At 38.4% G+C, this 26,613-nt stretch overlaps 1 protein-coding gene across 3 annotated transcripts in view; it reads left to right on the top strand.

Moving 5' to 3' along the window:
• The window catches only part of SYT1 (synaptotagmin 1), a 540,926-nt gene that overhangs the window by 238,750 nt on the left and 275,563 nt on the right, over positions 1–26,613 (top strand). The window contains exon 1 of one of the 3 annotated variants that reach the window (XM_004752357.3): positions 26,231–26,464. The exons of the other annotated variants lie outside the window; for them this stretch is intronic. The gene's annotated coding sequence lies outside the window, so the exon portion shown is untranslated. Of the gene's footprint in view, positions 1–26,230; positions 26,465–26,613 lie in introns of those variants that run through there. 3 annotated transcript variants of the gene reach the window in all.

Genomic DNA, 26,613 nt, shown 5'->3' with positions numbered 1-26,613 from the left:
GTAAAAATGAAAGATTATTATTTTTCTTCTATCTCCGAGGACTTCCATAATGTCTACCAGAGACTCAGCACTCAAAAAGTATATTTTTCTTCATTTTCCCTGTTATTTTTTTATTGTGAACTTTTTTTTATTAACCTATAATGTATTATTTGCCCCAGGAGTACAGGTCTGTAAAGCATCAGGCTTACACCCTTCACAGCTCTCACGAAAAGTATTTTTTGAATGAACAAATATTTTTAAAAGTATCTCATGGTTGGCGATGTATTTTCTCATGTGTTACATCAGTTAAATTTTAAATCAAGCCGGTGTGGTGTGTGTAATGTTCTTCTTTTTGAATAATGAGAAGCCCAAGACAAAAGTTAAGAACCTTGGCCAAGATCACAAATGCTCCAAAAACAAAAACAAAATGAGATCCAAACACCTGTCTTTGGACTCTGTCCAGTGTTGTTTCTTTTACAACTCAGATGAAAAGTTGGTCTCCTAGGAAAATACAAGTGGTGCTTCTGGTATGCCAAATTTCACACTCAAAACATGTACCACATTGAAGTGGTAGCTTGCCACAGGAATTTAATTTTCCATCCCAAGTTAAATGGGCAAAAGAAGAGTGTTCTTTAATTCAGTAACTGTTTAATGTAGAGTACATCGGTAGGAAATAATAAATACAATCTTGGCCCTTGAGAGAACTTAAGTTTAGTAGAAAGAATCAGAGAAAAACACAAATAACTGTAATTCAAGGCGATAAAGAGATGCTATGAGAGGGTCAATAGTTCACTGGACAGATCTTTATTGAGCAATTAGCTCCGTATGTCAAGCCTGATTCAGTGTGTGAGGTATGGGAGGATTTTAAAACAGGGAGTTAGAGGTTCCCAAAGGCAAGAGATGTCATCCAGAGGGCTGGATTAAAAACAGACTCATGGAGTAGGATAATCTGAGAGGAAGCTCAAATTGGTGGTTTAAAAGGATGAGGGTGATCATTCTGTAAAACCCTGAGACATTAAACAAAATGTACAAGAAACATGGAAGGCATGTTTTGAAGACAACCAGGTTAATTAGAATGATGAGGGGACAACAGGAGTAGGGATGTAATGTGAGGACCTTAAATGCCAGCCTAAGGAGCTCACAATTTGCTAAGCAATGGGGAGCCACTGAGTTTTGAGCGGCAGAATGACATTATTAGAGCTGGGATTTGTAAAGATTTATCTACCAGGTGAATGCAGAACGCAGTAAGAAACTCAAGTTTTCAAAGCTACGGATGATAAAGTAACATCATTTGATTACACCATTATATCACAGAAAACATTTAGGTGTTCCAAAATAAATACATTCTTTTAGTTTATTTCCCCAAAACAGATGAAACAATTATAAGAGAATCCCCATTGATGAGTTTTCATACTAAACGAAATGCCTATTAGAGCGAGAGATTGCAACTCAGTACACTTCGATTAGATTTGATACTTTTTGGAACTAAACTCCCTTTGGTAGTTGTAGGGAACTTTGCAGATTTAAAAAGAAGAACATGAAGCACACAGCAATTTTTCATCATTATTACAGGTGACATCTAAACTGGCAGAGTGCAGACAAAGGAAAGGCATATAAATTAGATAAATAAAAGGATTTCTTTAGACTCATCTACAAACATCAATAGAAGTATATGAAGAGATAATGAACTTGTCTATGGGTAGCTGCTGCTGAATGAGTAAGCCCAAATATCTTTCAATTCCAAAATGTCAAGTCAGGTTTGATTGCTATTTCCCAAAAGTAGTTATTTGGGGGATATTTGCCTTTCACATATAAGTTAACCTAAAATATTTTAGGTATGAGGTGTCAAATTTAATTGTGTTGATACTAAGTATATACTGCTAAATATAACTAACAATTTACATCCCTTCATGCCTTAGGAGATCAACTTCCAAGAATTAACTAGGTGTTTTACAAGAAGACACTTGTGATAAGGGCAGGGGGAAAACGCTGTGCCTTTGAATCTGGCATTTATGGGCACTAAATAAATAGTTGTTTAATGATAGATATTTTATGCTAAAGAGATACAGCTTTCAAACTAGATGGTGTTAGGTGGCCAAGAAACACTGTGGGTTGGTTAAATTCTATGAGACGATCTAGTAAAGAAAAATTCTATTGTCAATTAAATTTTGGAAATTTACGTGTCTCTTTCCTTTGGAGCTATATACTATGTATTAAGCAGCATGTAACAAACTCTAATATGCTAAAAATAAAACTTATTTAACTTTATTCAACCCAGTGCTTTCCAAACTTAGGTGATCATAAAATCCATTTTCTTTTAACATCTATTTATATTCCACGCTGACTTTAGAAAATACTGTCAGAGAACAAAGAAGACAGTATTTCCTGCCAGGGAAATGTGAAGTTTTAATAAAAGATCAGTTCACCACTAAGCCCACTTCCCCAAACAGTTGTTAGTAGAATTCTGGTCTGGTTCAAGCTATAGGGTGATCCAAATTTGACATCAGGATTCCCATAGTTGTTAACTAGTGCCGCCTCAAAAATGGAAAATTATCTGTTATTATTTTGTCTCTCCATCTCTGCTGCCTCTCTACAATGTTTTTTGTGTTCCGACTATGTAACAGGGAGCTTAACACATTCTGATGAAAAAATGGTGAGCAAACCCCCATGGTCTCTTCACCTTCAAGAAACAAGCAGTATAGCAGAAAAAGAAGCTCAGAAAGAACCTGGCATGTTTTTGTTAAGGAGGACCCCTCGCACTGTGGGAACACAGATTACTAGTGTTCATACTGCCTTGATGGATTAAGGCAGTCATATGAATAAGCTGAAAACTGAAAAATGAGTAGGTAACAGAGAAGGAAGAGTTTCACCAAGACCTTGATGTGCAAGAGCATGACTTGTAGAAAAAACATAAATCATTAATTCATCCGATCCAAGCAGTAAGGAGCCCAAAGCAAAATCTTTTCCAAGTCGTTGGATTTCCTTTCTCAGGAAAGTTTAGAAACACTACCCAAACCCTGGTACTTTCATGATAATCCAAAGGTGAGGAGAGATAGCAGAATGCCTTTTAGAAGCTTGAGATAGTTGCTCTTACTTGGAGATAAGAGGTCAACCCTGGACTCCCCCTTCCGGATAATTTAAACTCAGAGCTGCAGAGGGGCAACACAGCTACCCAACTCTCTCTGAAGTGCTCCTCCTTCTGGGGCTTTCCAAGCCTGGAAAAATTCCTTCATATAGCCTTCCACTCGAGGTCATGATTGTGATTTTTTTTTTAAGATTTTATTTATTTATTTATTTGACAGACAGAGATCACAAGTAGGCAGAGAGGCAGGCAGAGAGAGAGGAAATGAAGCAGGCTCCCCGCCAAGCAGAGAACCCGACACAGGGTTCGATCCCAGGACCCCGGGACCACAACCCGAGCCGAAGGCAGAGGTTTTAACCCACCCAGGCACTCCTGATTGTGATTTTAAGTCAAGGCCAGAACACTTAACTGGGGCAGAATATAGCTATCTGAAATATGTTCCCAAAATATAAGACATGTTTGGATACTTCTGGCCAGGACTATATGGATCGGATTACATCTGGACAGAACACTAATGTGTCTTTAATGAGGAGGTCCACTGGATTGTGAAACTGATGTGTGTGTCACATGGAGGCAAAAGGAAAGAGTTTCTAAAATTGAAAACATTAGCATCATTCACAAAAACTCAATAGAACACCAAACTAACAACATTCTAATAAAATGAAGATTAAAATATTTTAAAAATGAAAACCTGGAATATGATTGTATGTGACATTTTTAAAAGGAAACATTCGTAGGGGGATGTGAATCATTTATCATTCTGACCAGACCTCTCCTAGTCTTTTCTCTTTAAAGTTGAAAATAGTGCAATTATTCTGTTATGCTTCATAAAATAGTAAATTATCTCCAATTACTGCAAATGCATGGTAGCAATAAAATGCTTGTGTAGAACAACACACTCCCCATGGTCATCTTGGAATTTATTACAATATCATAAAATTATAACTCTGAAAAGAGTTTCAAAAACATGTCCAGCTTATTTTCCTTGCCTCTGGGCAGGACTGGGTTGCAATAACTCCAGAAAAATAACTACCTAAAGAGAAGATCTAACAATTATTCTTGTTGGCTACAGGGTTCAATTGCACTTACATAAAGACAAATATTTTCTCCATATGGCACACTTCTGAATGTTTCATTATGTTCCTTTCAGCTGCATTCTCAAAAATTCACCGTCTGCCACCTCCAGTGAATGGTCTTTAAACAATGACAATAATAACATCAATCTATCGATGACTTTACCTCATGAACTTTTGAAGAAATGCTTTCATTTTTTTTTGCCTTGATATTTCTGTTTTCCTCTAGAAGACAGGACGGCCTACACAAATTTTTAACCACTTCTAGGTGAAATATCAAAAAAGTGTCTTAAGAGCAGTAATCTAGACTCTGCACAAAAAAATATGTTGTTATTCCCACTGAAGCCATAAAGTGAGCACAGCTTCCTCTACTGACATTATAGAACATTAGTCATTTTTAAACATTGTAATTATGAATTTTTGCTGGGAACATGAGAGATGCCAGAGATCTTCTGTGAAGTTTTGTACCATCTACTTACTGTTCTCCTTTGATACTCAGCACGTTCTCTAGGCTCCCTTTCCAGAGCCTGTCCTTCCACAATTTAGTGCTGCTTTGAGCATTTCCAGACCAGTTTGGAGACCATCCATTAGTCTGCCAGCTGAAGATGCATTAAGTTCCTATAAAATCTCCATCTTCCCCACATTCTGCCCCAACTCCACATTCTGCCCCAATTTCAAAGGGCAGAGAGGTAGACTGTAGTGGCCTGAACAGGGTAGCAGGTGACCTTTGAATTAGAAAGATTTGATAGCCGGGTCTGTCACTGACTCACTGGATGACCTTGGAAATGTCCCTTACCTTCCCTGAGTTTCAGGTTCCTGTCTTTAAATGGAAGTCAGGATACCTACCTCCTCAGATAGAATAAGAATTAAGTGAGATAGTTTATGGGAAGGAAAAGTAGATGGCTGGCCAAACAAATTGACACTCAGTCCATGTTTGCAGTCCCTGTTTCTATTATTATTGCTGATGTTGTTGTTGTTGTTGTTGTTAGTGGTATGGCTACTAGGAACGCCAAAGCACAGAAACCCGAAAAGCCCAGCAAAGGTTAGGACTGGTATTAGAATTCCCTGGGAGACATGGTTGGGAGATTATTTACGCTGATGAGGAGGTGTGCAGTGTGGAATGGAGATGACAAGGTATTTTTTTTTCCTGTGGGGTGATCAGTTACTGACTTAGAATGCACAGGAAGTCACTGATAAAGCAAAACATCCTCTTATTTATATCCGACCTTATAGATGGGGAACACAAGGCTACAGTATTCATAGGGCATGTCCAACATGGTTAAACTAGGCTTGAAACCCTGGATTTCTGAGTCCAAAGTCCGTGATATACCCACTTAGACCAGAGTCTTTCCCCTCTTTTAGTACATCAGTCCTTCCTATAGCCTTCTCCAATCAACCTCTTAGTCATTGCCTATTTTGAATTCTCTTGTATGTTATACTCACTTTATTACAGCATAATTTTTTGCTCTATTTTATCTCTTAGTCCTAAATCATAAGTTCCAAGAGGCCAAAGAGAATTCCCTATTCATGTCTATATCTCAAGGCCTACACCTGAATTTTATTTCCACCTGTAGAAGATGGGGTGGACCAGTCTTTTCCCCCCACCACCGCAGAGAGGAGGGCAGCCAGGGTTCTTTCTGGGCCCCTCTGAAATTCACAAACACTTCTACAAATGCAGAAGCATCCACGTAGAGATCAGTGGGTAACATATATGAATAAAGAAGCTGGGGTAGAAAATTTAAAGCCTTTCAGATCTGGTCTAAAGATAAGTTCTTGAGTTTAGGAACTGGTTCTTGAAAGTCCTGTTACTGGAGAGATTAATCTACCAGCAATAATCAAGGACGGATTAGCAAGAGATGGAAGTTCCAGTGAAATCATTCATGGGCTAATTAAATTCCCTCTCCACTCAGTTTTGCTACAATTAAAATAATAAAAGATCTGTTTACATTTCTGATGCCTTGATATGTATTGAGAGATACAATCTCCTTAAGTAGGTTTTCCCTTTGCTTTTCTCTGCTTTAATATAATACAGTCATTATCCATGTGGGCCCGCAGTGCCCTGTGTTAAATTCACCAACTGCTGTTCTGCACATTCCCTCAGCCAATTTATTTCAATTTCAGAAGGAGCAACCAACTCCACAGTGGATGTCTGCTGACTGCAGTTCCACACCATCACTCTTCAGGAGTAAACGCATATCAAGCTAAAAGCTTCCATGCGTGAACACAAATGTGCTCTGTCCCCCAGTGGTGGGAGCAGCAGCAGCTCCGGGCATGACAGACCCATTTCTGCACCTGAGCATCAGAGCTAGACAGCTCACCTGCCTCTAGCACAGGACTGGATTTTTATGCTACGCAAACCACTATAGAAAAATGTAAGGGATCATAAATATTTGGCGTAGAGAAGACTTTCACACTAGTCGTTACCCCACATAAGAGCTGGGTTGTGTTGAACCACATAGCTGGTGGTGACCAAATATCATAAATGGGGGAAAATGGTAGAATTCTGAGGGTAATGGCTTAAAACTTATAATTTTCATGGTGAGAGGATTAGAGCCAAAGTGTTCAGATATTGTCCACAAATGTCTATCATCGACCTAAAATAATTGTGTTTACTAAATAAAGTTGTACTGAGTTAGAAGCATGAGGTAGAAAAAATTTACTTTAAAAAAAGTAAAAAAATGTACTGGCCCAGAGACAGTAAATATGCTCCTTTGTCCCTATGACCTCCTTTGTCTTGTCCCTTATTTTCTCTATATGCTGATTCCATCAAATAAGTTGATCTTTGTAGAAAAGACCTAGCCTGGTATTTGACAAGATTCTTTATTCTTGAACAACATCATCACTTCTCCCATTACCTTGCACTTGAGTAATACATTAGAATGAGCCAGGTCACTACTGAATATATGTACTTACGAATTACTGGTTATGTATTACCACACTCCAGCTTAAACTATGATTTTCACACAGAAGTGGACGTTTCTAGAAATGCAGGTATAGCAATCCATTTGCAAATTTGGGTTATATATGATGACAGGGTCAAATATTTTTCAAGTGTAAGATTATGTAGTTTTTTCCCATGCAATTTGGAAGGCAGCTATGCTCACCACTATACCACCAACGCTTCCCATGCAATTTGAATCAACAAGCCATTTCATTCAAGTCTACATACCATTATCACAGGTTACAACTGCCGCAAAAACCAACAACACACGTTCTGCTCTTATTTAAAGCAATAATCCCATTTACCATCTCTGCTAGGTAATAAAGCTACAGCACTCGTATAGAATGAAAGAGGAAGAAAAAGGAGCATTTAGGGATTCGCAAAGTTGAGTCAAACACTGTCCGTGTGTTACCTCCTCTCATTCCACAACACAAAAATGAAGTAGCTATTTTCTGAGTTTTGGGGGGTATTAAGTAATTTACCAAATGTGTCCTGCTGGCTCTTGAATGCTATAGCACCACAGGCTTCTCTCCTGAGCACTCTGTTCTTCCATGGTACATGATTTCCCTGGATGCCCTGGTCTCTTTACATGATTTCAGCTGCTACTTATAGACTCTGATGAGTCTCCAATCCATTGTTCCCCAGCATCACCTTTCTTCTAAACCTCAGACCTATATACCCAGCCGCCTATCAGATAGCTCCCTTCCTTATCTCCCCAGACACTTCCTCTTCCAAACATCCTCTACTGATTCCCCTGTTCTCTCTGCTCTGTCCACTGTATTCTTGAGTGGTTGTTGGTACCACCATCCAGCCAGGGTAGGAGAGGGCTGGTCATTTTATTTCTCTCAACTACCTTTAATATCCTTCTATAAACTTCACCTCCTCAATGTCATCCAAGTGCAACTACGGGATGTCTGCCTGTTCTCTCCACCCTCAAACCTCTCTTTACTATGTCTATCATCATGAACGCCTCACAGTTTCTCTTACCTTCAGTGTTAACCCTTTCTACCGTGTCTCCCACAACACTGCTGGAGAAATCTGTATAAATAATGTAGATATGCCATTGCCCTTTTAAAAAAACCTTAAGTGGCTCTCCAATTCCTGTAGAAAACAGGATGAACTCCCTAATGGGGCCCTCTGTGACCTGGTCTGTGCTTTCTTCCATGAACTCCATCTTTCTTCACCCCCCACCCCCACTTTATTCTCTGGAAACACCAACTCCTTCTCTTTTTTCTTACATGATTTTTCTTTGGTCACAATATCCCTTCAACTTGGAAGTCCTTCATATTTACACCCTCACTTTTTCTACCTGATTCGTCCGCCCCCTTTAAGATTCAGTGAATGTCACTGATCACCAGAAATCCCACTTGACACAGTCCTACAAAAACCAGAATGGTGGGTTTATATTTGGAAGTTCCTAAGTGTCTGAAGAGTTGTTGAGTTGACATCATTGGTGTTTGAGCTTAGTGGGCAGAAATATATGCTTGCAAATGAACTTGAAAAACCCAAGACGCGCTGAAACAAATAGAGAGGAACAGTTCAAATCATTCTGGAAAATTCCTTTATTTCCTGAATTAACTCGTAAGTTGTTTTCTTTTCCCCCCTAAGCTGAATTACTTAAATAGCTTTATTCTCCCCTTGAGTAAGGATGGAAACTAATCAGGCATCCTCCAATACACAGAGGGAAAAGTATCATCTCCCTTCCTCTTATCTTAATCCCCAGTATAACCAGATGTAGTGAAGGTCCCAGCTGCTTCCTAAAGCAGTGCTGTGGGGCAACAGGATCCAAAAGGCTGCGCCAGCCAACCAAGCTTAATGTTTGCATCCAAAGGCCTACCCAGTTGCAATAAATTCAGCTCTCCAGCTCCCTGCTCTCTGCTGCTTATGGGAAGTTTTACCACACAAAGAAATGGGCCTGTGCTTAGGGGAGAAAAACATTTACCCAAGTCAGAACATTCTGTTGCCTCATGTGGTGATGTGAACCTTATCCACTCAGGAGAATAGAGCAATTAATTTTTATCTAATTTTTAAGGTACAAAAAAAGATAAAATCAGATCCAGTTAGCTTCTCACGTTTGCAAGGTAATTCATCTAAAGTTTCTGAAATAGGACTTGCTATCATTAATATATTTTACATTTATGATAAAGGAACAGAGGAAGAAACCTCCATCATTGAATTGAGAACAAATATTTTCCTCTTCTAGCTTTTGTACTAGAATATGTATACGTATTTGTATGAACATGTATTTTTACAAGATTAAAATAAGTAGGCAAAAAAAGTACAAATTGCAAAATTTGAGACAGAAATCTTAGAACAGCTTCAGGGTGCCCGTGTTTCTTGAATTTCAACTTAGCAGCCAGAATTTTACAGTCACAGTATGTAATTTGCCCAAAATGACATAAGTTATCAGAAAGCTGGACTTGCATGACACATGCTTATCCAGTACCTTCTAGGACACTTCTGTTCCCCCCTGTACCTTAGCTGAGTGAAAGAAAAGCATAGGGGGAAAAAAGGACTCCATATGAAAAAATGTATATTTATCAAATGTTTCAAGTGATTAAATATGTGATGAAGTTTTAAGAGAATTTCCTTCAGTGTTTTATTTGGATAGCCTGGAGGGAGGCTGGGCATCACCTAGATCCAGATTTCTTGCTTTGCAGCTGAGAGTTCAATGTACAAAGCAGGGGGTTACTCATTCATGATTAGGCCTCCAGTATCTGCCTTGACTCCCCAATCCCCTGACCCAGGAGGAAGCTCCACTGCACCCTGCAAAGGTTTCTGCTTTTCAAAAAGCAATTACGTATGAGTGTGAGCCAGCCTTCGGAGGAGCAAAGGATAAAACAATGTTTCACATCTGCGCAAGTCATCTATGTGTAGTCTCAAATTCTCTTTCAGAGAATAGTGGGGCCTTAGTCCACAACGTCACACTGTTCTGCGGATGTACTCCGGGGTTGGGGTCTGTTGCTCTTCCCTGAAATTACTCCTAGTGTGTCTTTTCTTTCCTCTCCCTCTGGCAAACCCATTTCCCAATCAGGGGGATCCCATTGTTCACATCCACTCCGCTCGTTGCTCTACCTGACTCCTAGCATGTGGGGACTGAGTTTAGCTGCCAAGAGACCTACTTCAAACCACCTCCTTTCCAGGCATTCCTGGAGTTGGTGTGTGAATGTACTGGTCTCTAGAAGCAGGCAACTTCATATGCTAATTGAAGGTGAAAGTTTTTTCTCTCCGTTGGGTTTCTCTAATAGCTTAGAACAATCTGAAATAGAATATAGAGTACACTTTTAAGTAACATCAAATAAATCTAGAAAGAAAGGTAGACTGCTATTCGACATTGCTAGTCTCTTGCTGATTTCAGCAGCAGGGTCTCTGGAACGGTGTATTCAATTTTGTCCTTTCGACCTCTCCCCACATGGGGCCACAGACACTCATCGTCCATCTCTGCGATCACCCAAAAGCTACTCCAGGGCCTGTTCCTAGCTATGTATGCCTTGGAGAAGGTTTAAGGTGGCTTAGTAGTCTGCTAAACGTGTATCGAGCCCCCTGACATGCTACTAAAAGGGAAATTTTCTTACTAGCTGTTACAAAAAAAAAAAAAAAAAAAAAAAAAAATCTGGAGTCATGTCCCAAGGTCAGACTTTATATGGAGGAGAAGTCAAACCTTTTTTTTTTTTTTTTAAATCAATAACCTGTCAAGGCACTAAATAATATACAGCATAGTAGATACCTTTCAAGTCAACACACATTTATTCCTGATACATGATAGCCAGATTTAGCCAAAAATGAAAAATCCTGCTCCCCCTACTAAACGGGAACTAAGAAAAGCTGTATTTAACCATAGGTATCTTCTGTGTAACATATTCCTGGCAAGATTTATAAGATCCTCCAAGTTACAGAAATATAGCACATGTCTTAAGCATACCCTCTTTCTTCAAACTTATCATCACTCATATAATTAGATATAAAAGACTACAGAAACGATAGGAAGTTCCTTCAACAAAAGGTCAATAAACAAATTTACACTCCAAATAAGTGTGTGAATTTTAATGAGTTATTAAAAGTTTCACATCAATTAAGTTGTTATTAAATTTGAATATATCTGATTCAGATTCCAAATGTGATAAGTAAAGCCATTTGTTTTTCTGGTCACATATATGTTCTATTTATTTTATTGCCGATAAATTAAGTCTGGAAAGTTTGTGCGAGAAATATGGAAATAAAATATTGGGACCATGATATTTAAGGTGTTGCTTTGTTTCTACCAAGGCCCTAGTAAATAATAAATTCTTCATTATTTTCAGAAAAGGGGGTTTTGGTTTTCCCCCTATTGTCCAAGCCACCAACTTACTATTCTAACTATTAATCCAACTGGCTCAATTTTTTTGAATAAATAATGATACCTCCTAACTAAGGTGATCATTAACATCCATCATTTTTAAAAGTACTTTGACAGAAAGTGATGAATTATGATGACAGGTGAGCCTGGTTTTACAAGGGGATATTTTTCCCTTCTTGCAGGAGGTAAGTTCTACAACCACCCCCAGAAATGGACTTATTTAATTAAGTTATGATGAAAAGAATGAACTATCTTTTAAAAGCTTCGAAGTCATTTGCCATCTAATCCACATGTTTCTAAAGGGTTCTAACACCAAGGAAGACAGAAGCTGGCGGATTCCTTGGGGAAAACCTACCTGACATTCCCATCTTGTTAGAAATGGGTCTTATGTTGGCTGCCTCAGCATTGCAGTTTCCATCACTAAGCCCAATTCTTTGAGCCAGCCCATTGCTTCCAGTTACCCATCTCATGGCCCTGTGAGTGTGGAGGTGAGGGGTGGGGGCGGGTGGTAGGAAGTATTTCCAGAAAGAAAACAGAAAAGGGTAAGTGTCCTGTGACCAACTTAGTAGAACTGATTATCAGATTCCTTGCTTCTACTTCAGAAATCAGAAAGGAAGAGAATCAAAGAAGAAACAAAATAGGCAATTATGTTAAGAAGAATAACACCTGCCCTTCTAGATACTAACACCACCACCCCCCTTCTACAGATAAGGGAACTGAGGCTCATAGGACTGGAATGACTTGTTCAAGCCTGTGCTCCTAACCATAGCCCTGCATTACCATATTGCCAACAGTCCGTTCACTTATAACTTTAGAAACACATGTCCTGCATGGGTCCAGTTCCTCCGTGCATGGCATCTCACTACGTATTTTTTCTTCTGGCTAAAATAAATGGAAGCATTTTACAATGGACGGATGTCTAAAGCTTTCGTTTCCCATTTTTGGTGTTAAGACCCAAAGGACTCAAATTAGTGATTCCTTATAAACCTGAAAAAAAAAAACCAGAAACACTTTGTAAAAATTACTAAATAAAAGTTCCTGCTTCTATGACCAGTAAATTGACAACAAGAAACACTGAATAGCTTCATTCTTCAATGAAGTGAAGAGGGAGCTAATTAAGAACTCTTAAAGACACTGGTGGGAGAAATACCCTTCTCCACCCTGCTTCTATTTTTGTGGTTGCTCTTGTCATGTTTTTAGCTAACACTTGTCAAACACATATGATGTTCCAGGCACAGGACAAGAACCTGCATCTATGTACTGAATGCTTGCCACACCCACATGTATTCACAGACTAAAGCCACAGTAAAAGTATCAAATGAAACTCTTACAGATAGATCAGGATTAACTCTCTAAACCTCCCATTATTTACTCTAAAAAGGCAGAAATATATCACCTTTCAAAATTATGTAGCCTACCTTCGGGAAGAATTCTCTTGGCACCAATGGGATATAACAGAAATAGGATAGATACCCAGTGTTAGAATATACTCTTTGCAACATTTTTGTTATATCAACTTGGAGGCAATACCCAACCTCTCAGAACTTCCATTCCCCTGCCTGAAAAGAAAATTATGATACCAAACCCAAGGACATGAGGAAAGACTTAGACAAACTATAGATGACCTGGGAATAAGAGAGCCTAATATGAGTACTTTTTTTCATCACCATCACCAGCATCTTTATTCCATGATATGTTCTCTGATTCTGATAGAAAATCCTCCAGGTAGCGGTTGAATACATTGTATACGTATGAATGTATGTGTGTTTGCATACACATACATATGGAAGGGGGATTTTTTTTTTTTAAGTTGGTGACTAGATGATTACATCCCTATTCCTTTTTGAGATTATCAAAGGTCCAGACCATAAAAATTCAGGAAGTATGGAGTAGTGTTAGTATTATTAAAGGTCTCAATTCACTTCAAATGAGGTTAAAGGGAGAAAAAAAAAGTTTAAACATTGTGAAGATAAGAGAGAGAAGTAGAAACAATTGAGTGGGGGGGGATACATTAAGTGTTCCTTCTCCATTCTCTACCCTTGTGTGATTTTTATTTTTCATAAGGACTATACAGCATCAACATACACACCCTTGATTCTTGTTCTTTCTAATAGAGACTAATCCACTCCATCTTTGGTGTGTGTCTTAGGGTTTAGCAGACCACTTTATCTCAGAAAATTAAATCACAAAACCCTCAAGAAAATTGGATAGAAATCCTTAAAAACTATATAAGTGGAAAATAACAAGCCAGTTTTTTTTTTCTTTCTTTCTAATTCAGGACTGTTCTTCCTTGACAGACATTTTAAAGTAACAAAAATGTTCATAGTTTTGTATTACTTACACAAAATTTAAAACATGAAAAAAAAAACTGTGATTTTCTGCTCTAATGTCAATATCACTTTGTCAATAGGTCTGTGATATTCCCGAAACAGGCATATGCACTTTTCCTGGAAAAGCCAGCCCTCATAGGTTCTCTCTTGTCTCTGTTCAAAATCCACCTTGCCAAAGATGCCTTTCGTAACCTCCTTGCCCACCCCATATTTTCTTCAGGGCACTTGTTATCACCATGGGACATCTATCTGTTTAGTGTTCTTCTCAAACCATTAGAATGCAAGCTCCCATGAGACCGGAGACTTTCTTTTGCTCACTACTGTATGGCATGAAGAAAGAATTTAGTGACTGCTTGTTAAATGAGTAAATAGTAAAACAACAAAGTCTATCTTTTAGAAGAGTAAAGCCCTTATTTATTGGATTTCAGAAACTGGCAAAAACTAATACCAGCACATTTAAAATATGGCTTCTATCTTTATTATGTAATCCTGTGTGTGTGTGTGTGTGTGTGTGTGTGTGTTAGTGACGGACAGAGAAAAAGAGAAAGGCACTATTTAAATTGCTTTATAATATGATGGCATTGTCACGTAAGTGACTCCAGCCCAACAACCACTTTGGCGGAATTACATATGCCGTGTCAAATGATCTCATTTAGAGTGTCTATCTGGACACCTCAAAATGGTGTTAGTGAGAGATGTATTTTTAGACCCAGAGTAAGACAGGGTCCCAGATGTCCTCAATTACTGAATGAGCTGGTAAAAAGGGGGCAGTGGAGTGAAAAATACTGGAACAGTGACTCTGTTACCAAGACTGTAGTTAGGGTAGGGCCAACCAATTATGTGAATTCTGGGGTTGTCAACCTTGGGGTTTTAGTAATGAATTCAGGAAACCTCAGGCTTTCAACTTGAGAATTAGTGCCTCTGCTATATGATTACGATTCCGTGTTACTCAAATTCATGCAAGACTCCTACCTAGGACCACGCTTCATCAGGGGGAGGCTGTCAGAGCTCTGCGGGCGGCATCTCTCAGGGTTCAATCTGTTATCTCATACAATTAAGATGTGGCCCCAAAGTTTCCTATCTTTTTCACTAATATAAAAACTGAGGAATAATCTAAACCTACCTTCCATTAAAAGCAGACAAATGACATTTTTTGTACTGAAGCATCATCCCTTAACGCCTCAAAGTCTCACCCCATCACCTAAGCTGCTCATCAGAATATTCTTTCTAGAGGCAGAAACAAACTCTGGTTAAATACAAGTTTCTCCACAGTCTTACAACTCAAAGATAAATTTTAGTCCCAGTCACACACTGGCTTTCTGGCCAACCTTTAATCTTTGTGTTAGTTTAGTACTGGTTGCAAGAAAGATATGGTGGGGGGAAAAACAGAAGTTCAATTTCCATCATGAAATAAACTGAAGTTCAGAGTTCAGTACTGTTAGCAGCAAGCGCTTTAAGGAAAGTTTGATTCGGATTGCATCTGAGTTTGCCAAGCACAGCTACATGAATATGAGTAAGCTACTTAATATTTGTAAAGCTTAGATTCCTCACCTCTAATGGGAATAATGATAGGACCTAGCTCAGAGGAATGATGTGAGGATACTAAGTAAGTCTTGAACGAAGTTGTCGTGAGGATGGAGCAGAACAGTGGACATGAAGGTGACTACCACAGAGCAGGTCAGCATGTCCATTTCCTTCTCTCGCCCTTAGCTTGGAGCAGAGCCATTCCCTGAGGCTTCCCACGCTACCAGAATCCTGCCCTGATGTGACTGTTTCCAGCTGTCTTTAATCTGCCACATACAAGAATAAAAGCTGATAGGAAAGTTAAAAAAAAAAATGATTATCTTGTTTTTAGTTATTAAGAACAATGGAAGGGGCCCTTCCTTAGGAATAAATGTTGAATCATGTTGGTGAAAGTAATTAATATCATTTAATATTGTTTAAATGTAGCTACTTAGAAATCAGCTATCAAGCCAGAGAGATGATAGATAGATAGATAGATAGATAGACAGACAGATAGATAGATAGATAGTTATGGGGTGAATAAACTATGAAAAAAAATCACAATCTGAAATTTAGGGTAAGGAAGGAAATTCTTAGAACCCTATCTGCTGCTTGAATTATAACCAAGCACACTTTTGTTTTAAACCTATGTTTTTCAGACTGCATACAGCATGGTGTACTCAGGTTGTAAGACAAACCTGGTACATTTTCCTAGAAATTCTATAGATCTTCAAATATTTGAAAGTTGTTCTTTATGTTTCTACTCCAAAGTTTACAAATATATTATGAAATAAGTTGGAAAGTTCATACATATTTCTAAGAAGAAACTCAAGCCTTCAAAGTGATTTTATGTTAGAAAAGAGTGACCTTGGGTAACAGTCCCCCAGAATCTCTCGATGTTATGTATTATTTCCCCTTTGCCTTTATGAGTACTTCGATTAAAAATTTTAGAAATACATTGTCAAACAAAGGGTCACAACAATTGTTGTGGTATGAAACACAAACTTTTTACAATTTTTGTTCTGCTTTGAATTGGTAATGTATACCTTAATTTTTGCTTGAGCAAAAAAAAAAAAAAAAAAAAAAAAATACTGAGCAGAGCAAGCTATAAGATACAATGGAGACCAGGACACAATTTGCCATGGGTAAGAGATAAAAGACACAGATGCATGTAAAGCCAAAAACTCTCTCTTGGGTTTATAAGGGCATAGTCAGTTGGATGAAAGTTCTACTGAAAGGAAGAAAATTGAACAGTAAAGGAACTGAAGGAATTGAATAAATTCCTGAAGGAATTGAACAGTACACTGACCATGGGTGCTTTTCTAAAGCTACTTAGGAATATTGTTGTACTCTAGGAGAAATTGTACTGAAAAATATACTTCCTCACTCACCATATTTAATGTGAGTGTCAACAAGATTTTGTATTTGAAAGTGTGTTAAAGAAAGTAAAAGTGGTCAGTAATCGCTGGGTTAAATTCTGCAATTTAGATCAGGAGACTTACTGATACCTGTTAGCAGCATACCAAAAGAGGCTTTTAATTAAGTGAGTCTAAGTATAAATGTGTAAAAATCCATTTAAGTCACAAGGCTTTGGATGGAATATAAAGTTATACTAAAGATGACTCAAGTGGGTATATTCTAAACATTTTCAGAAATGTATTATTTTGCAAATGGGCATAGACGTCTGCAAATGGACAGATGGAGAGAATTACACACACACAACAAACCCAAATTACATTTTTAGTTTAAAAGTTTGCAGTTCTTTCTCAGAAACCCTTGTATAAACAAGTCAACTTTTTTCTTCTTTATACATAAAAACTTGGGAAATTTGCTAAAATTCACCAGGAATTCTTGCGTGTATAGTCATTGTCTGCTAAGAAGAATTTTTATGATCATCTGGAAAGGATTCTTTTTTAATATTGAACGTGTTTTCACAGTGAGCTATTACTAGGTGACTCTATAACTTACGTACTAAAGTAGGACACTTCTGAGAGTGAGAGGCAGTGCTAAAACGAGATCGTCATTGCTCTACACCAGGCTATGCCATGGGCAAACTGGAACACACAGTCACGTTAGTAATAACAGCCATTACCTATCATTTGCCATCTCATACAGATCGTCCACCATCTCCAAATTAACAGAGACGCATCATCATACTGCTCAAAGACGGTTCATAGGGGTCCTGTTTCTGCACACCCCGAGAGCACAGAAGGCAGGTGCCTAGTTCCAAGTCTTTTCGAGAATGTTTGTATGGCTGACTGCTCTGCAAGCTATACAACCAGAGTGAAAGTCAAAGCAAGCTTGTAAAGGATCTCCCTAGATCTCATTGTAAGAGATGGGTTTCCTCAGCTGCAGATTCCTCAGCTGTGATGCAAACCCCAAAGGGCATGTCATTTCCCAGGGCCATGCCACGTGACTTTCAGGGGCCTGGGCATGTCAGCGGGGACTGGCACAAAGATGAAGCCCACGCTGCCTGCCGGGCACAAGGACTGTGACAGTCCTGTTAAGCAGCTCTGAACAAATTATTGCACTTCTCTATGGTCCCCAATTTCCCCATCTAGAAAGTAGTCAGGAGGGAAGCTGGCCTTTTAAGGTCCTTCTGAGTCTAAACTCTTTGGATTTGACTTAGTCTGTCCCATAACCCTTCATTTTTATTTATGTGTGGCGGCAGGTGGGAACTTACATGGCACAGAATATTAGAATGAGGAAGCTCCTTACAGATGATCTATTCTAGATATTTATGTAACTACGCTCTGATAAATCCCAGGACTCTTCAAAAAAAAAGAAAAAGATTTGGGGATTCTAAAATACTTGTTCAATTTTCATATAAATTTTAACTAGTTTCTCAATTGTAACCAAACAACACAGACACTCAACTGTGTTATAAGCCAAATACGAACATGGAGAAGACCAACAGTGAAGTAACATATCCTTGTTGACCTTATAGAATGCAAATACCATACAATCTAATTTCTAAAATAAAATAAAGTAAACTTAAGAAGTGAAATATTTCTTTGGGCTGTTCTCTATAGGGGCAGTTAAAAACAACCAGTCACTTTGAAAGGCTGATTTTATCAGAGATAAGAAATACTGATGTGTTGCAGGAATATTAGTCTAACGAAAGGGGCTATCATGAATTGGTGTAAAGAAGAAAAGAAAGTAGAGGTAACTGGATATGTATGGAGCTACTCTAATTTAGTTGAAGTTTTTTTTTTTCCTTCTAAGTTGAAGATCCCCTTTTGTTTCCTTTGAAGTCAAGTAGGTACAATAATTTGGAATGTGGGTTTACTACAGTGATTTTTGTTCCTATTGGACAAATGTTATTAAAAGTTTCCTTGAACAAAAGGATTTGCTTTGTCATCATTCCTGCTTGGCATTGCTCCCTGCAAGGATGGGAAGACAGAACTGAACTTGGGAGGAATCAGCCAGAATGGAAAAGGGTTAGGTATGAAAGTTCGTCTGGAAGAGGAATCACAGAAATCCAGGGGCTGCCTCATATACAGGAAAATGTCAATGTCACTCCTGCCTCTCAGTGCCTGAGGAAATAATGGTGACTTTAACAGGAATAGGAAAGGTGAACAAAGTAACCAGTTTTGAAAGGAAAGATGAAGAGTGCAATTTTAGAGAGTTGGAGGTTGAAGAAACAGCAGGCCATTTGGTATAAATCTCCAACGAACAGACCAGAACTAAGGAGAGAGGCCTAGACAGAATTGTGGATTTGGTAGTCATCCATATCTATAGATTACAGGCTTCAGATACCAGAAATTATCTATTATTCTTCAATCTGGAAGTGCCAGTCCTGCTGACAATTTTCTGCCACTCTTTCCAATAGAAAGTCCATTCCGATTTCACTGTGACTCAGTAAATTGCCTCAAATCTCATAGACTGTATTTTCCTTGTTGCATGGTGTCAAACCCAAATCTATCTCCACTTTAAGTGTAAAAGTTTTAAAAACAGTGTTGTGTATATGTAAACTGGGTAATTACATCTTCCTCTACCTAAGCAATATGGAAGTGTGAAAAAAGTAATAAATCATTTTCACCAATCAATGCAAGTAATTCAGATTTGCAAAGGCATCGTTGAATTACTATAAAAGAAAAGAAGGCCTGGCAATTTCTGTTTGATTGTGGGATGTATAGCCTCATCAAAATGACAAGGTAAATGCCGAGGAGCATTTTTCTGCATTTGGAAGAATTGACTGAGTATTCAGCAGAAGCTAAATGAAATGTCAGGGTAACGATGAAGACTTCACACTCTGATGACTGGTACATAGCAAGATTTGATTGTGGCTCCATGAAAGTAGGAAGCTGAACTTTCAAAGTCACTGCCCGTACTAGTATAGAATGCTCCTTTATTTTGCATTCAAAGCTTTTAAAAATACATACATTTTTAGGTTGCATGTGACTTGGCAAATGTGTACGTCCGCTAATCACATTTCATCCCTTGATTTCCATAGATAGTTTTTATATTTCTATATAAGCAGAAAATGAGTCTAAACTTTTCTCAGGTAATAATAAATAAGTATCAAGGTTTCACTGAGTATCTACCAAGTGTCTACCACCAGGTTGGACATGATTGAAGTTCAAGACTAAAGAAATTACAATCTATTGGGGAGGCAAGATTGAATGTCATGAAATTATTATTTAGCGTTGCATTCTGTGATAAGGAAGAATAAGAAATTTGGGTGGGAAATGGCCGCTTAGTTGACATGAGCATCTTGATTTGACTGGTAAAGGACATCAGCTCAATCTCCATTGTGCCTTTATTTTCAGGGCTTCCAGGAGATGGGGGTTGGTGGTGGTAAATGGATGCTCATTCTCTTAGCAGAAGTAGAATTTGGGTATTTTGGGGGAATGGTCGAATTTGGGTTTTGGGGGGATTTTCTGGAATGGTCGAATTTCTGAACAAATAAAATTCTGGCAAGAGTAATTAAAATAAAGTGTTCACTAAAAGCTTTTGCTCTCTGACCTGGAGGAAGAAAACCCAAGCGGCAAGCTTTTACTCCAAGCCATGCCATTGCTCTGAGCCCCGGCCTGGCAGCCTGAGACAGCACTGCCTGGAAATTTCCTGGATGCCTGAAAGGGGTTGGTCTGAGTTCAACTCAGCCTGAAAAATATGTTTATATTTAGAATACTTTTATTTTTAAATTTAACATTCAGACAGAAAAACACTTAATTTTCTATTCTTATAAAAATAAATTCCCATTAGTAGAGTAGACATCCTTCCAGCTGCTCTCTATCAAGCTCTTATTAACAACCACACATCTGCTGGCTGCATTACGTTGGTTAAACCTCATACAATATTATGAGGTGGGTATGTTACCTCATTTTTCCACATACATAAGAGACATGGAGAAGTTAAGTGACTTGTCCAAGACCCCTCGGCTTACAAGAGGCGAGGCTGGGATTAGAAACCAAACATGAGGATCCTAGAGTCATTTTGTCGACCACCGCCTTATACGCCTTATACGCCTTATATTGTCAGCCTTGACCAGCAACAAACTTCAGGTATTACACACGAATGTGCTTGGGCGAGTTGTTTCCTGATTGCAAACAGACCTCTATTCCCCCGAGATTTTTTTTCTGTATTTGCACATTACTATTAACACTATTTTCCATAGCTTCTAACAACATATAGTATCCTAATAATATTTTCATTATTACTGAAGGTAGCTAGTCTATCTCTCTAATTTTCATTTTTTAATGTTATCCAATGCATTTTTTGCTGAAGTATTTCTTCTTGGTCAGTAACTTATTACTTTTGTTAAACCAAAAGAAAAATCTAGAGGTTATTTCATGTAAGTGGTTAAGTCCCTTGTATTTAGAGGGGGAAAAAAAATCAAGTTTTTCATTAATTATAAAGGCAACTAGTCAATTTTAAATATGGGCTCCCTCTGCATTTTAAATTGATTTTCCTCTCCATTTTTAATTCTGGAGGTATGACTTTGTCTGGGGAATAGGAAAAATATCAATTATTTTCATTATTCCATGTACGCAAGGTATGCATAGTTATTTCTGTAGGTCATGTCAAATTTTTTTTCTAAAATAGTATTCCTTTGTATCCAAAAAACAGCAAGAACAATTAGGTCCACCGTTTATTGAATAACTGATACATTTCAGGTATTGCACCTGGAACTTTTTTAGTGTTTGGCACTTTATGTCATTAATATTCATGACCATCTCATAAAGTAGCTATCATGACCCACAATTACACAAGAATAATGTGGCTCAGAGAACTTAAGCACCTCTCCTAAATCATAAAGTCTAAATGACAAAAGCTGTTCCCCCAAACCAAGACCGCCTGACTCCTAACAGTAAAATTTTATCCTTTCTTTGTGCTCCCTCTCAGGTACCTTTGAAAATATTGAAAATTAAACCATCAGTGTACAAATAAATTCTTGATCCTTTTTATTTTTTAATTCTTATTTCATTAACATTTCAGTGTATATTCTTCAATCTTAAATGAAAAAAATTATATTTAGCTCTAATTATCTATTTTATTTCTTTAAATATTCAGTATCTTATTAACCTTTTGTGAGCATTGCTGACCTTTTCCAGCACCGGTATTTATGTGTACAATCCTGCTTTTGTATTGACTATGGATATTTCTTTCTTTATCCCTGCACAAATCTCTTTGCTGTCATGTTGTTAGCAGATATTTATTCCACTCTGCAAGGAGTAATGCATAAAAATATGATCATAGATATTCATGTCCTTTCTCAAGCCCCAACACATACTGATTTAACCATCACGTCATTCATAGATATTTATTTCAGCATGACAAGAAGAGCAACATAAATAATTAATATTGATTCCCCCGATCTTGCCTCTAACTCATATAGCTTTCACCAGTACTGATTAATAGAGAAATACTTCACCTCTGAAGCTCTCTGACATTTAAATATTTTTACTTCCATCTCAAAGCTCACTAAATAGTACTGGGTTACACAAAAAGAACTGCTAAAAAAGCAGTAATTCAATCTAAGAACTTGAGAAATCATGTGTAACCAAAAAATTTCCTGTAAAATTTTGAAAGGGTAACATTAGAAACTTATATTCTCAGCATCAAGTTTATATTTTTAATTTCAGTGAAAGAGGTATAAACATTGCTCTTTAATAAAAAACTTGAATGATATTTTGTTGCATTTCCCACATGCAACACCACCAATAATTATTGTTCCATTAGTGTTTATGATTTACTCTCAATTTATAAACACATTACTCTGATTTCCATTCACCTTCTCTTTTCGACCCCAGCCCTGCACTTTGGACCAGCTATCTAACCCTTCCAAACTATTCTGTTCTCATCTTTCACATGTAAAACCAATGGATAGAATGAGAGAGAGAGAAAGTGTGTGTGTGTGTGTGTGTTATAGCATATCTGCCCAATATATATCAACACACACATATTATAGACACATATATATTATACAGTAAATATATATGATGTGATATGGTATATTTATGTATATAAATATAATATCTGGCATATATGTAGTAGGCTCTCAATAAATGTGAATTTCTTCCCTTTCTTTCATTTTCATGTTTACCTCTGTATCACATACTGTGGATTTTGTTTAGTACATTGTACTTTGCAAGACGTTAGTCAGGATGCAGCCAGGATGAGGCAAGTTAAGTCACCTCCATGGTGCATAACATTTAAGATGGTGTCAAAACAATCAGTCATCACACACCCAATATTTTAAGGCAATGTTTTTTTAACATCAGAGTTTATCCAAAATTCCGTGATGAGCAAGATACCCAAATGTTAAATAAGGCAGGATCAGTATCACTGGTTTTTCCTTCAGCACGGGCTCTGATACGGCTCGGCCGCACACTGCTTTCATCAGAATCACCTAAGCCTGTCTCGGAGCTCCCAGTCTCTCCACAGAGACTCCTCCTACTCGTGCTCTTAGTCCTGGGCCTCATACAGGAGGCAGCTCACAGCCTCATTCTGTTAGCCCAACTTGAGGACAAAAGGTTGAAGGCTTGAACCTGGAGACAGGAATAAGGGCTGGAATGCTGAGGGCTTGAGAACGAAGCAAGAATGGGAATGTTTAGAGTCACAGAGATCTAGTGATGAGAGAGTTTCAGATCTAGACCTTGCCAAGCTTAAAAGGCCACAGATGACAGTCTCATTGCCTGTTCTACTTCAATTTCCCCGTCCAAAAATGATTTCTGACCATGGCAATAAATACATACCCATGTTCCTATAACGTTTGGGGAAGGCACAAAGTAAATTTCTGGTTCTGTTTAGGCCTATGACTATACCAGAGTACTCCATGGTTATTTTTCTTTCTTTCGGACTTTGTGGAAAAAATGCCCTGATGATTAAAAGTCCTCTCTCTATATATATCCATATATATAGATGTACAGTTGATTTTAATAGGGCTTTTGAGAAGTTACAATGTTACATTCTCTATCACGTTTTCTGTGATTTCATGGTGCACCTATTCCTGAATATGTAAATAGGCCTCTACCAAAACCAGATTGTAGGCCAAGTTACAATGCTTGATGTTATTTGGTTTTGACTGATTCCCTCACTGACACAAGACATTTCTCTCTTGGGTTTACCCCAGGGGAAGGAATTGTATCACCCACAGGCAACCCAGTAAGCAGAATAACAAGGCCGTGGTGCCGAACGACTGGGTGACAGTGATTCTATCCCTCAGCTACCGAGTTATTCACAAAACCTATCTGCAGTTTGGGTTGCCATGTATGCAGCATTTCAGGGGGACTCGGGGTTGGCAAGAAAAGACAATCTGAACCTACAGAAAGTCCTGAATTTATTTAGCAAGTGTGCTGAAATTAATAGAAACACAATGGCTCCGCACAGCGGGAGCAGACCAGCAGCATATGGCTTTCCTCTTGCCCCTGGCTTCCCTGAGGGGCACACAGCTGCCAGAGACTCACTTCATCTAGGGGAGGTCCTGCAAGCACTAGAAATATAGCCAAGATCTTGCTACACCACAGTCTTTCAGAACATGGGGCATGTGGCACAGTCCAGGGAAACGTAGGCTAATAACCTATGTGCTTCTACTAAGGGAAAGACTATCGATTTTAGACTCTACAGGTTCTTCTACAAACTGTCCAGGAAGCCCCTGTCTTCTTCGGGAATAGAAAGCAGAGGTCAGGTTTCTCTTTGTAGTGGAATTTGGGTATCTCCAAAAGCCATTTTCTAACAGAACACCCCTTTAGTATGATTTTACTAGCTGGTTTCAGTATACAGTTGGTCTGAAGGGAACACCAATTTAACTTCTCTGGAGTACATTTAGTTCTTACTATATGCAAAGTTGAGTTCCTACTGAATCCTTAGAGCCAATGAATGAGTTTGAACCCAGACCTACCAACTTATAAAAGACTCGGTGCTTCATTACCATGCAGCAGAGTCATCTGGAATGGTTATCAGTTGCAGAGTTTCTGGATGCCTCCCCAGATTTACTACTAAACATTAATCTCTGGGTATACAACCCGGGAATTGTTATTTTTACAAACTCCAAGTGGACTTGTGTACACTAAAGCCTGGCCATCAGCCGTCTATATCCTGCTTGCATTTACTCCCTTAGGATTTGAAATTCTTTGTTGTCTTAGAGGGAGAAGCCCACAGGCAAACAGGCTGGCAGCCCCACGGGGACAGCGGCTCCTTGCCCCCCTCAAAAAAATCTCCACGGCTACTTGGCATCACTAATGCTCTAGTCACTACGCCAGCCTGAGCTCAGCCAGGTTGAACTCAGAACGATCTGGCTGCCAAAGCCCCAGAGTCATGGGAGGAGACTCCCTAAGTGTTCATCTTTTACAAAGTAGGCCAGCCTGTTCCCCTTGCCTTCTATCCTGAGTTTCATTAAAACACAGACTATTTATATCTGTGGAAACACGCATGTATGCCATCTGTTTCCTTTCAGATAGCAAAGTTCTATGATGTTTTCTCATTCAGCAACAAATATTTCACCCTTCCTTATGTTTATCCATCCTCATTTCCCCTTCTGTACCTGCTTCATCTGGTCAGATTCAATGTAGACACGGATGGATACATGAGCCTCTTCTTATACTTACCTTTTTCCTAATTTAGGCCAAAGGAATTTTGTACTTTAGTATCTTGGGACACCATAGATTCCCCATTTCTTCCAAAACACACTTCTTTGAAAATGTACAAATAATATCTATTTGCATCTTTACTATTTCTTAAGTTTAATTATTATTTAAACATGAGCTATTGCTTAAGTTTAGTTATTATTTAAACATGCACTGTTGCATATATGAGACAAGCTAGAATGGACGATTTAACTAAAACAATCTATTTTGTTTGTTTCCATTAATACTATTGTGTTTATATCGGTTTACACATTTGAAAAACATGAGGCATATAGGCTAGTGACATTATTTTGCATGTCATAGCACAAAGCAAGTAAAACAACGTTCTAGCATTGTTAGTGAAAAGAGATGATTGAGTAATTGGGGTAAAGACTAAAACTATTTATACTAGTAATGGTTACTTGGAAATGGAAGGCCAGGTATTATTTACAACAATACATGCAAATGTAAAAGTGCTTTAAAACAAATGGCTTTACACACACACACACACACACACACACACTATGTCTTTTTATACACACACACACACACATGTGAGAGTGTGTGTGTGTGTGTGTGTGTGCGTGCACGCATGTGTGTGTGTGTATTCCAGAAATATGTTACTTGGCCTAATTAAGTTGGGCCCAGGATATGACATTTACTGCTTCTACTGCTTTCATGATTTTTTTTTTTTGTAGCTTATTGATCCCGTATCTTCTAAGGAGTATCATGGGGACATAAGAACACATTGCATTAGGATGCATAATTCATTAGGTTAAACAGCATATGTCATTGACTTGGGTTTCCTTCTTCAGGGTGGCTCCTGAAGTACATCAGGATCCAGCTTAGCTAGCAGCAGTTTGAGATCCAGAATTAGCAATATTGTTTCTCTGAGAATGCCCTTGAATGCGCCTGAGTCGCTGTCTTGTGCGAAGCCTAAGCAGAACAGCTGAGGCCAGAGAGGAAACAGATTCCAGGCACCATGTAGGCATCCTGTGTGGCTGTTGCCTAGTTGGTATCTCACGCAAGGGCCTCAGGAAATGTCAGGATCATCGGTGACGGACTGACACAAAGTGCAGGTCAGTGCTGCACCTGGGGACTCCACAGCTCACGCAGGCTCCAGCACACCTATGCTGAATTCCAGAGCCAGGTAAGCTTCTCACCCTCGATTCTAATAGTCAGAAGTTACTACTGAGAAATAACTGAAAAGTTAAGGCCTTTCTCTGCTATTTGAAAATTAACATCATTTCTCTTTTTATGCAAAGGCTTAAAAATGTGCATTTTCTGGAAGGTTTTAAA

Source organism: Mustela putorius, unplaced genomic scaffold, assembly GCF_011764305.1.
Source record: "Mustela putorius furo isolate JIRA1106 unplaced genomic scaffold, ASM1176430v1.1 tig00003911_pilon_pilon_pilon, whole genome shotgun sequence".
Taxonomy (NCBI): Eukaryota; Metazoa; Chordata; class Mammalia; order Carnivora; family Mustelidae; genus Mustela; species Mustela putorius.
The sequence above is the reverse complement of the archived record's forward strand: the minus strand, read 5'-3'. Positions and strand labels throughout refer to the sequence as shown.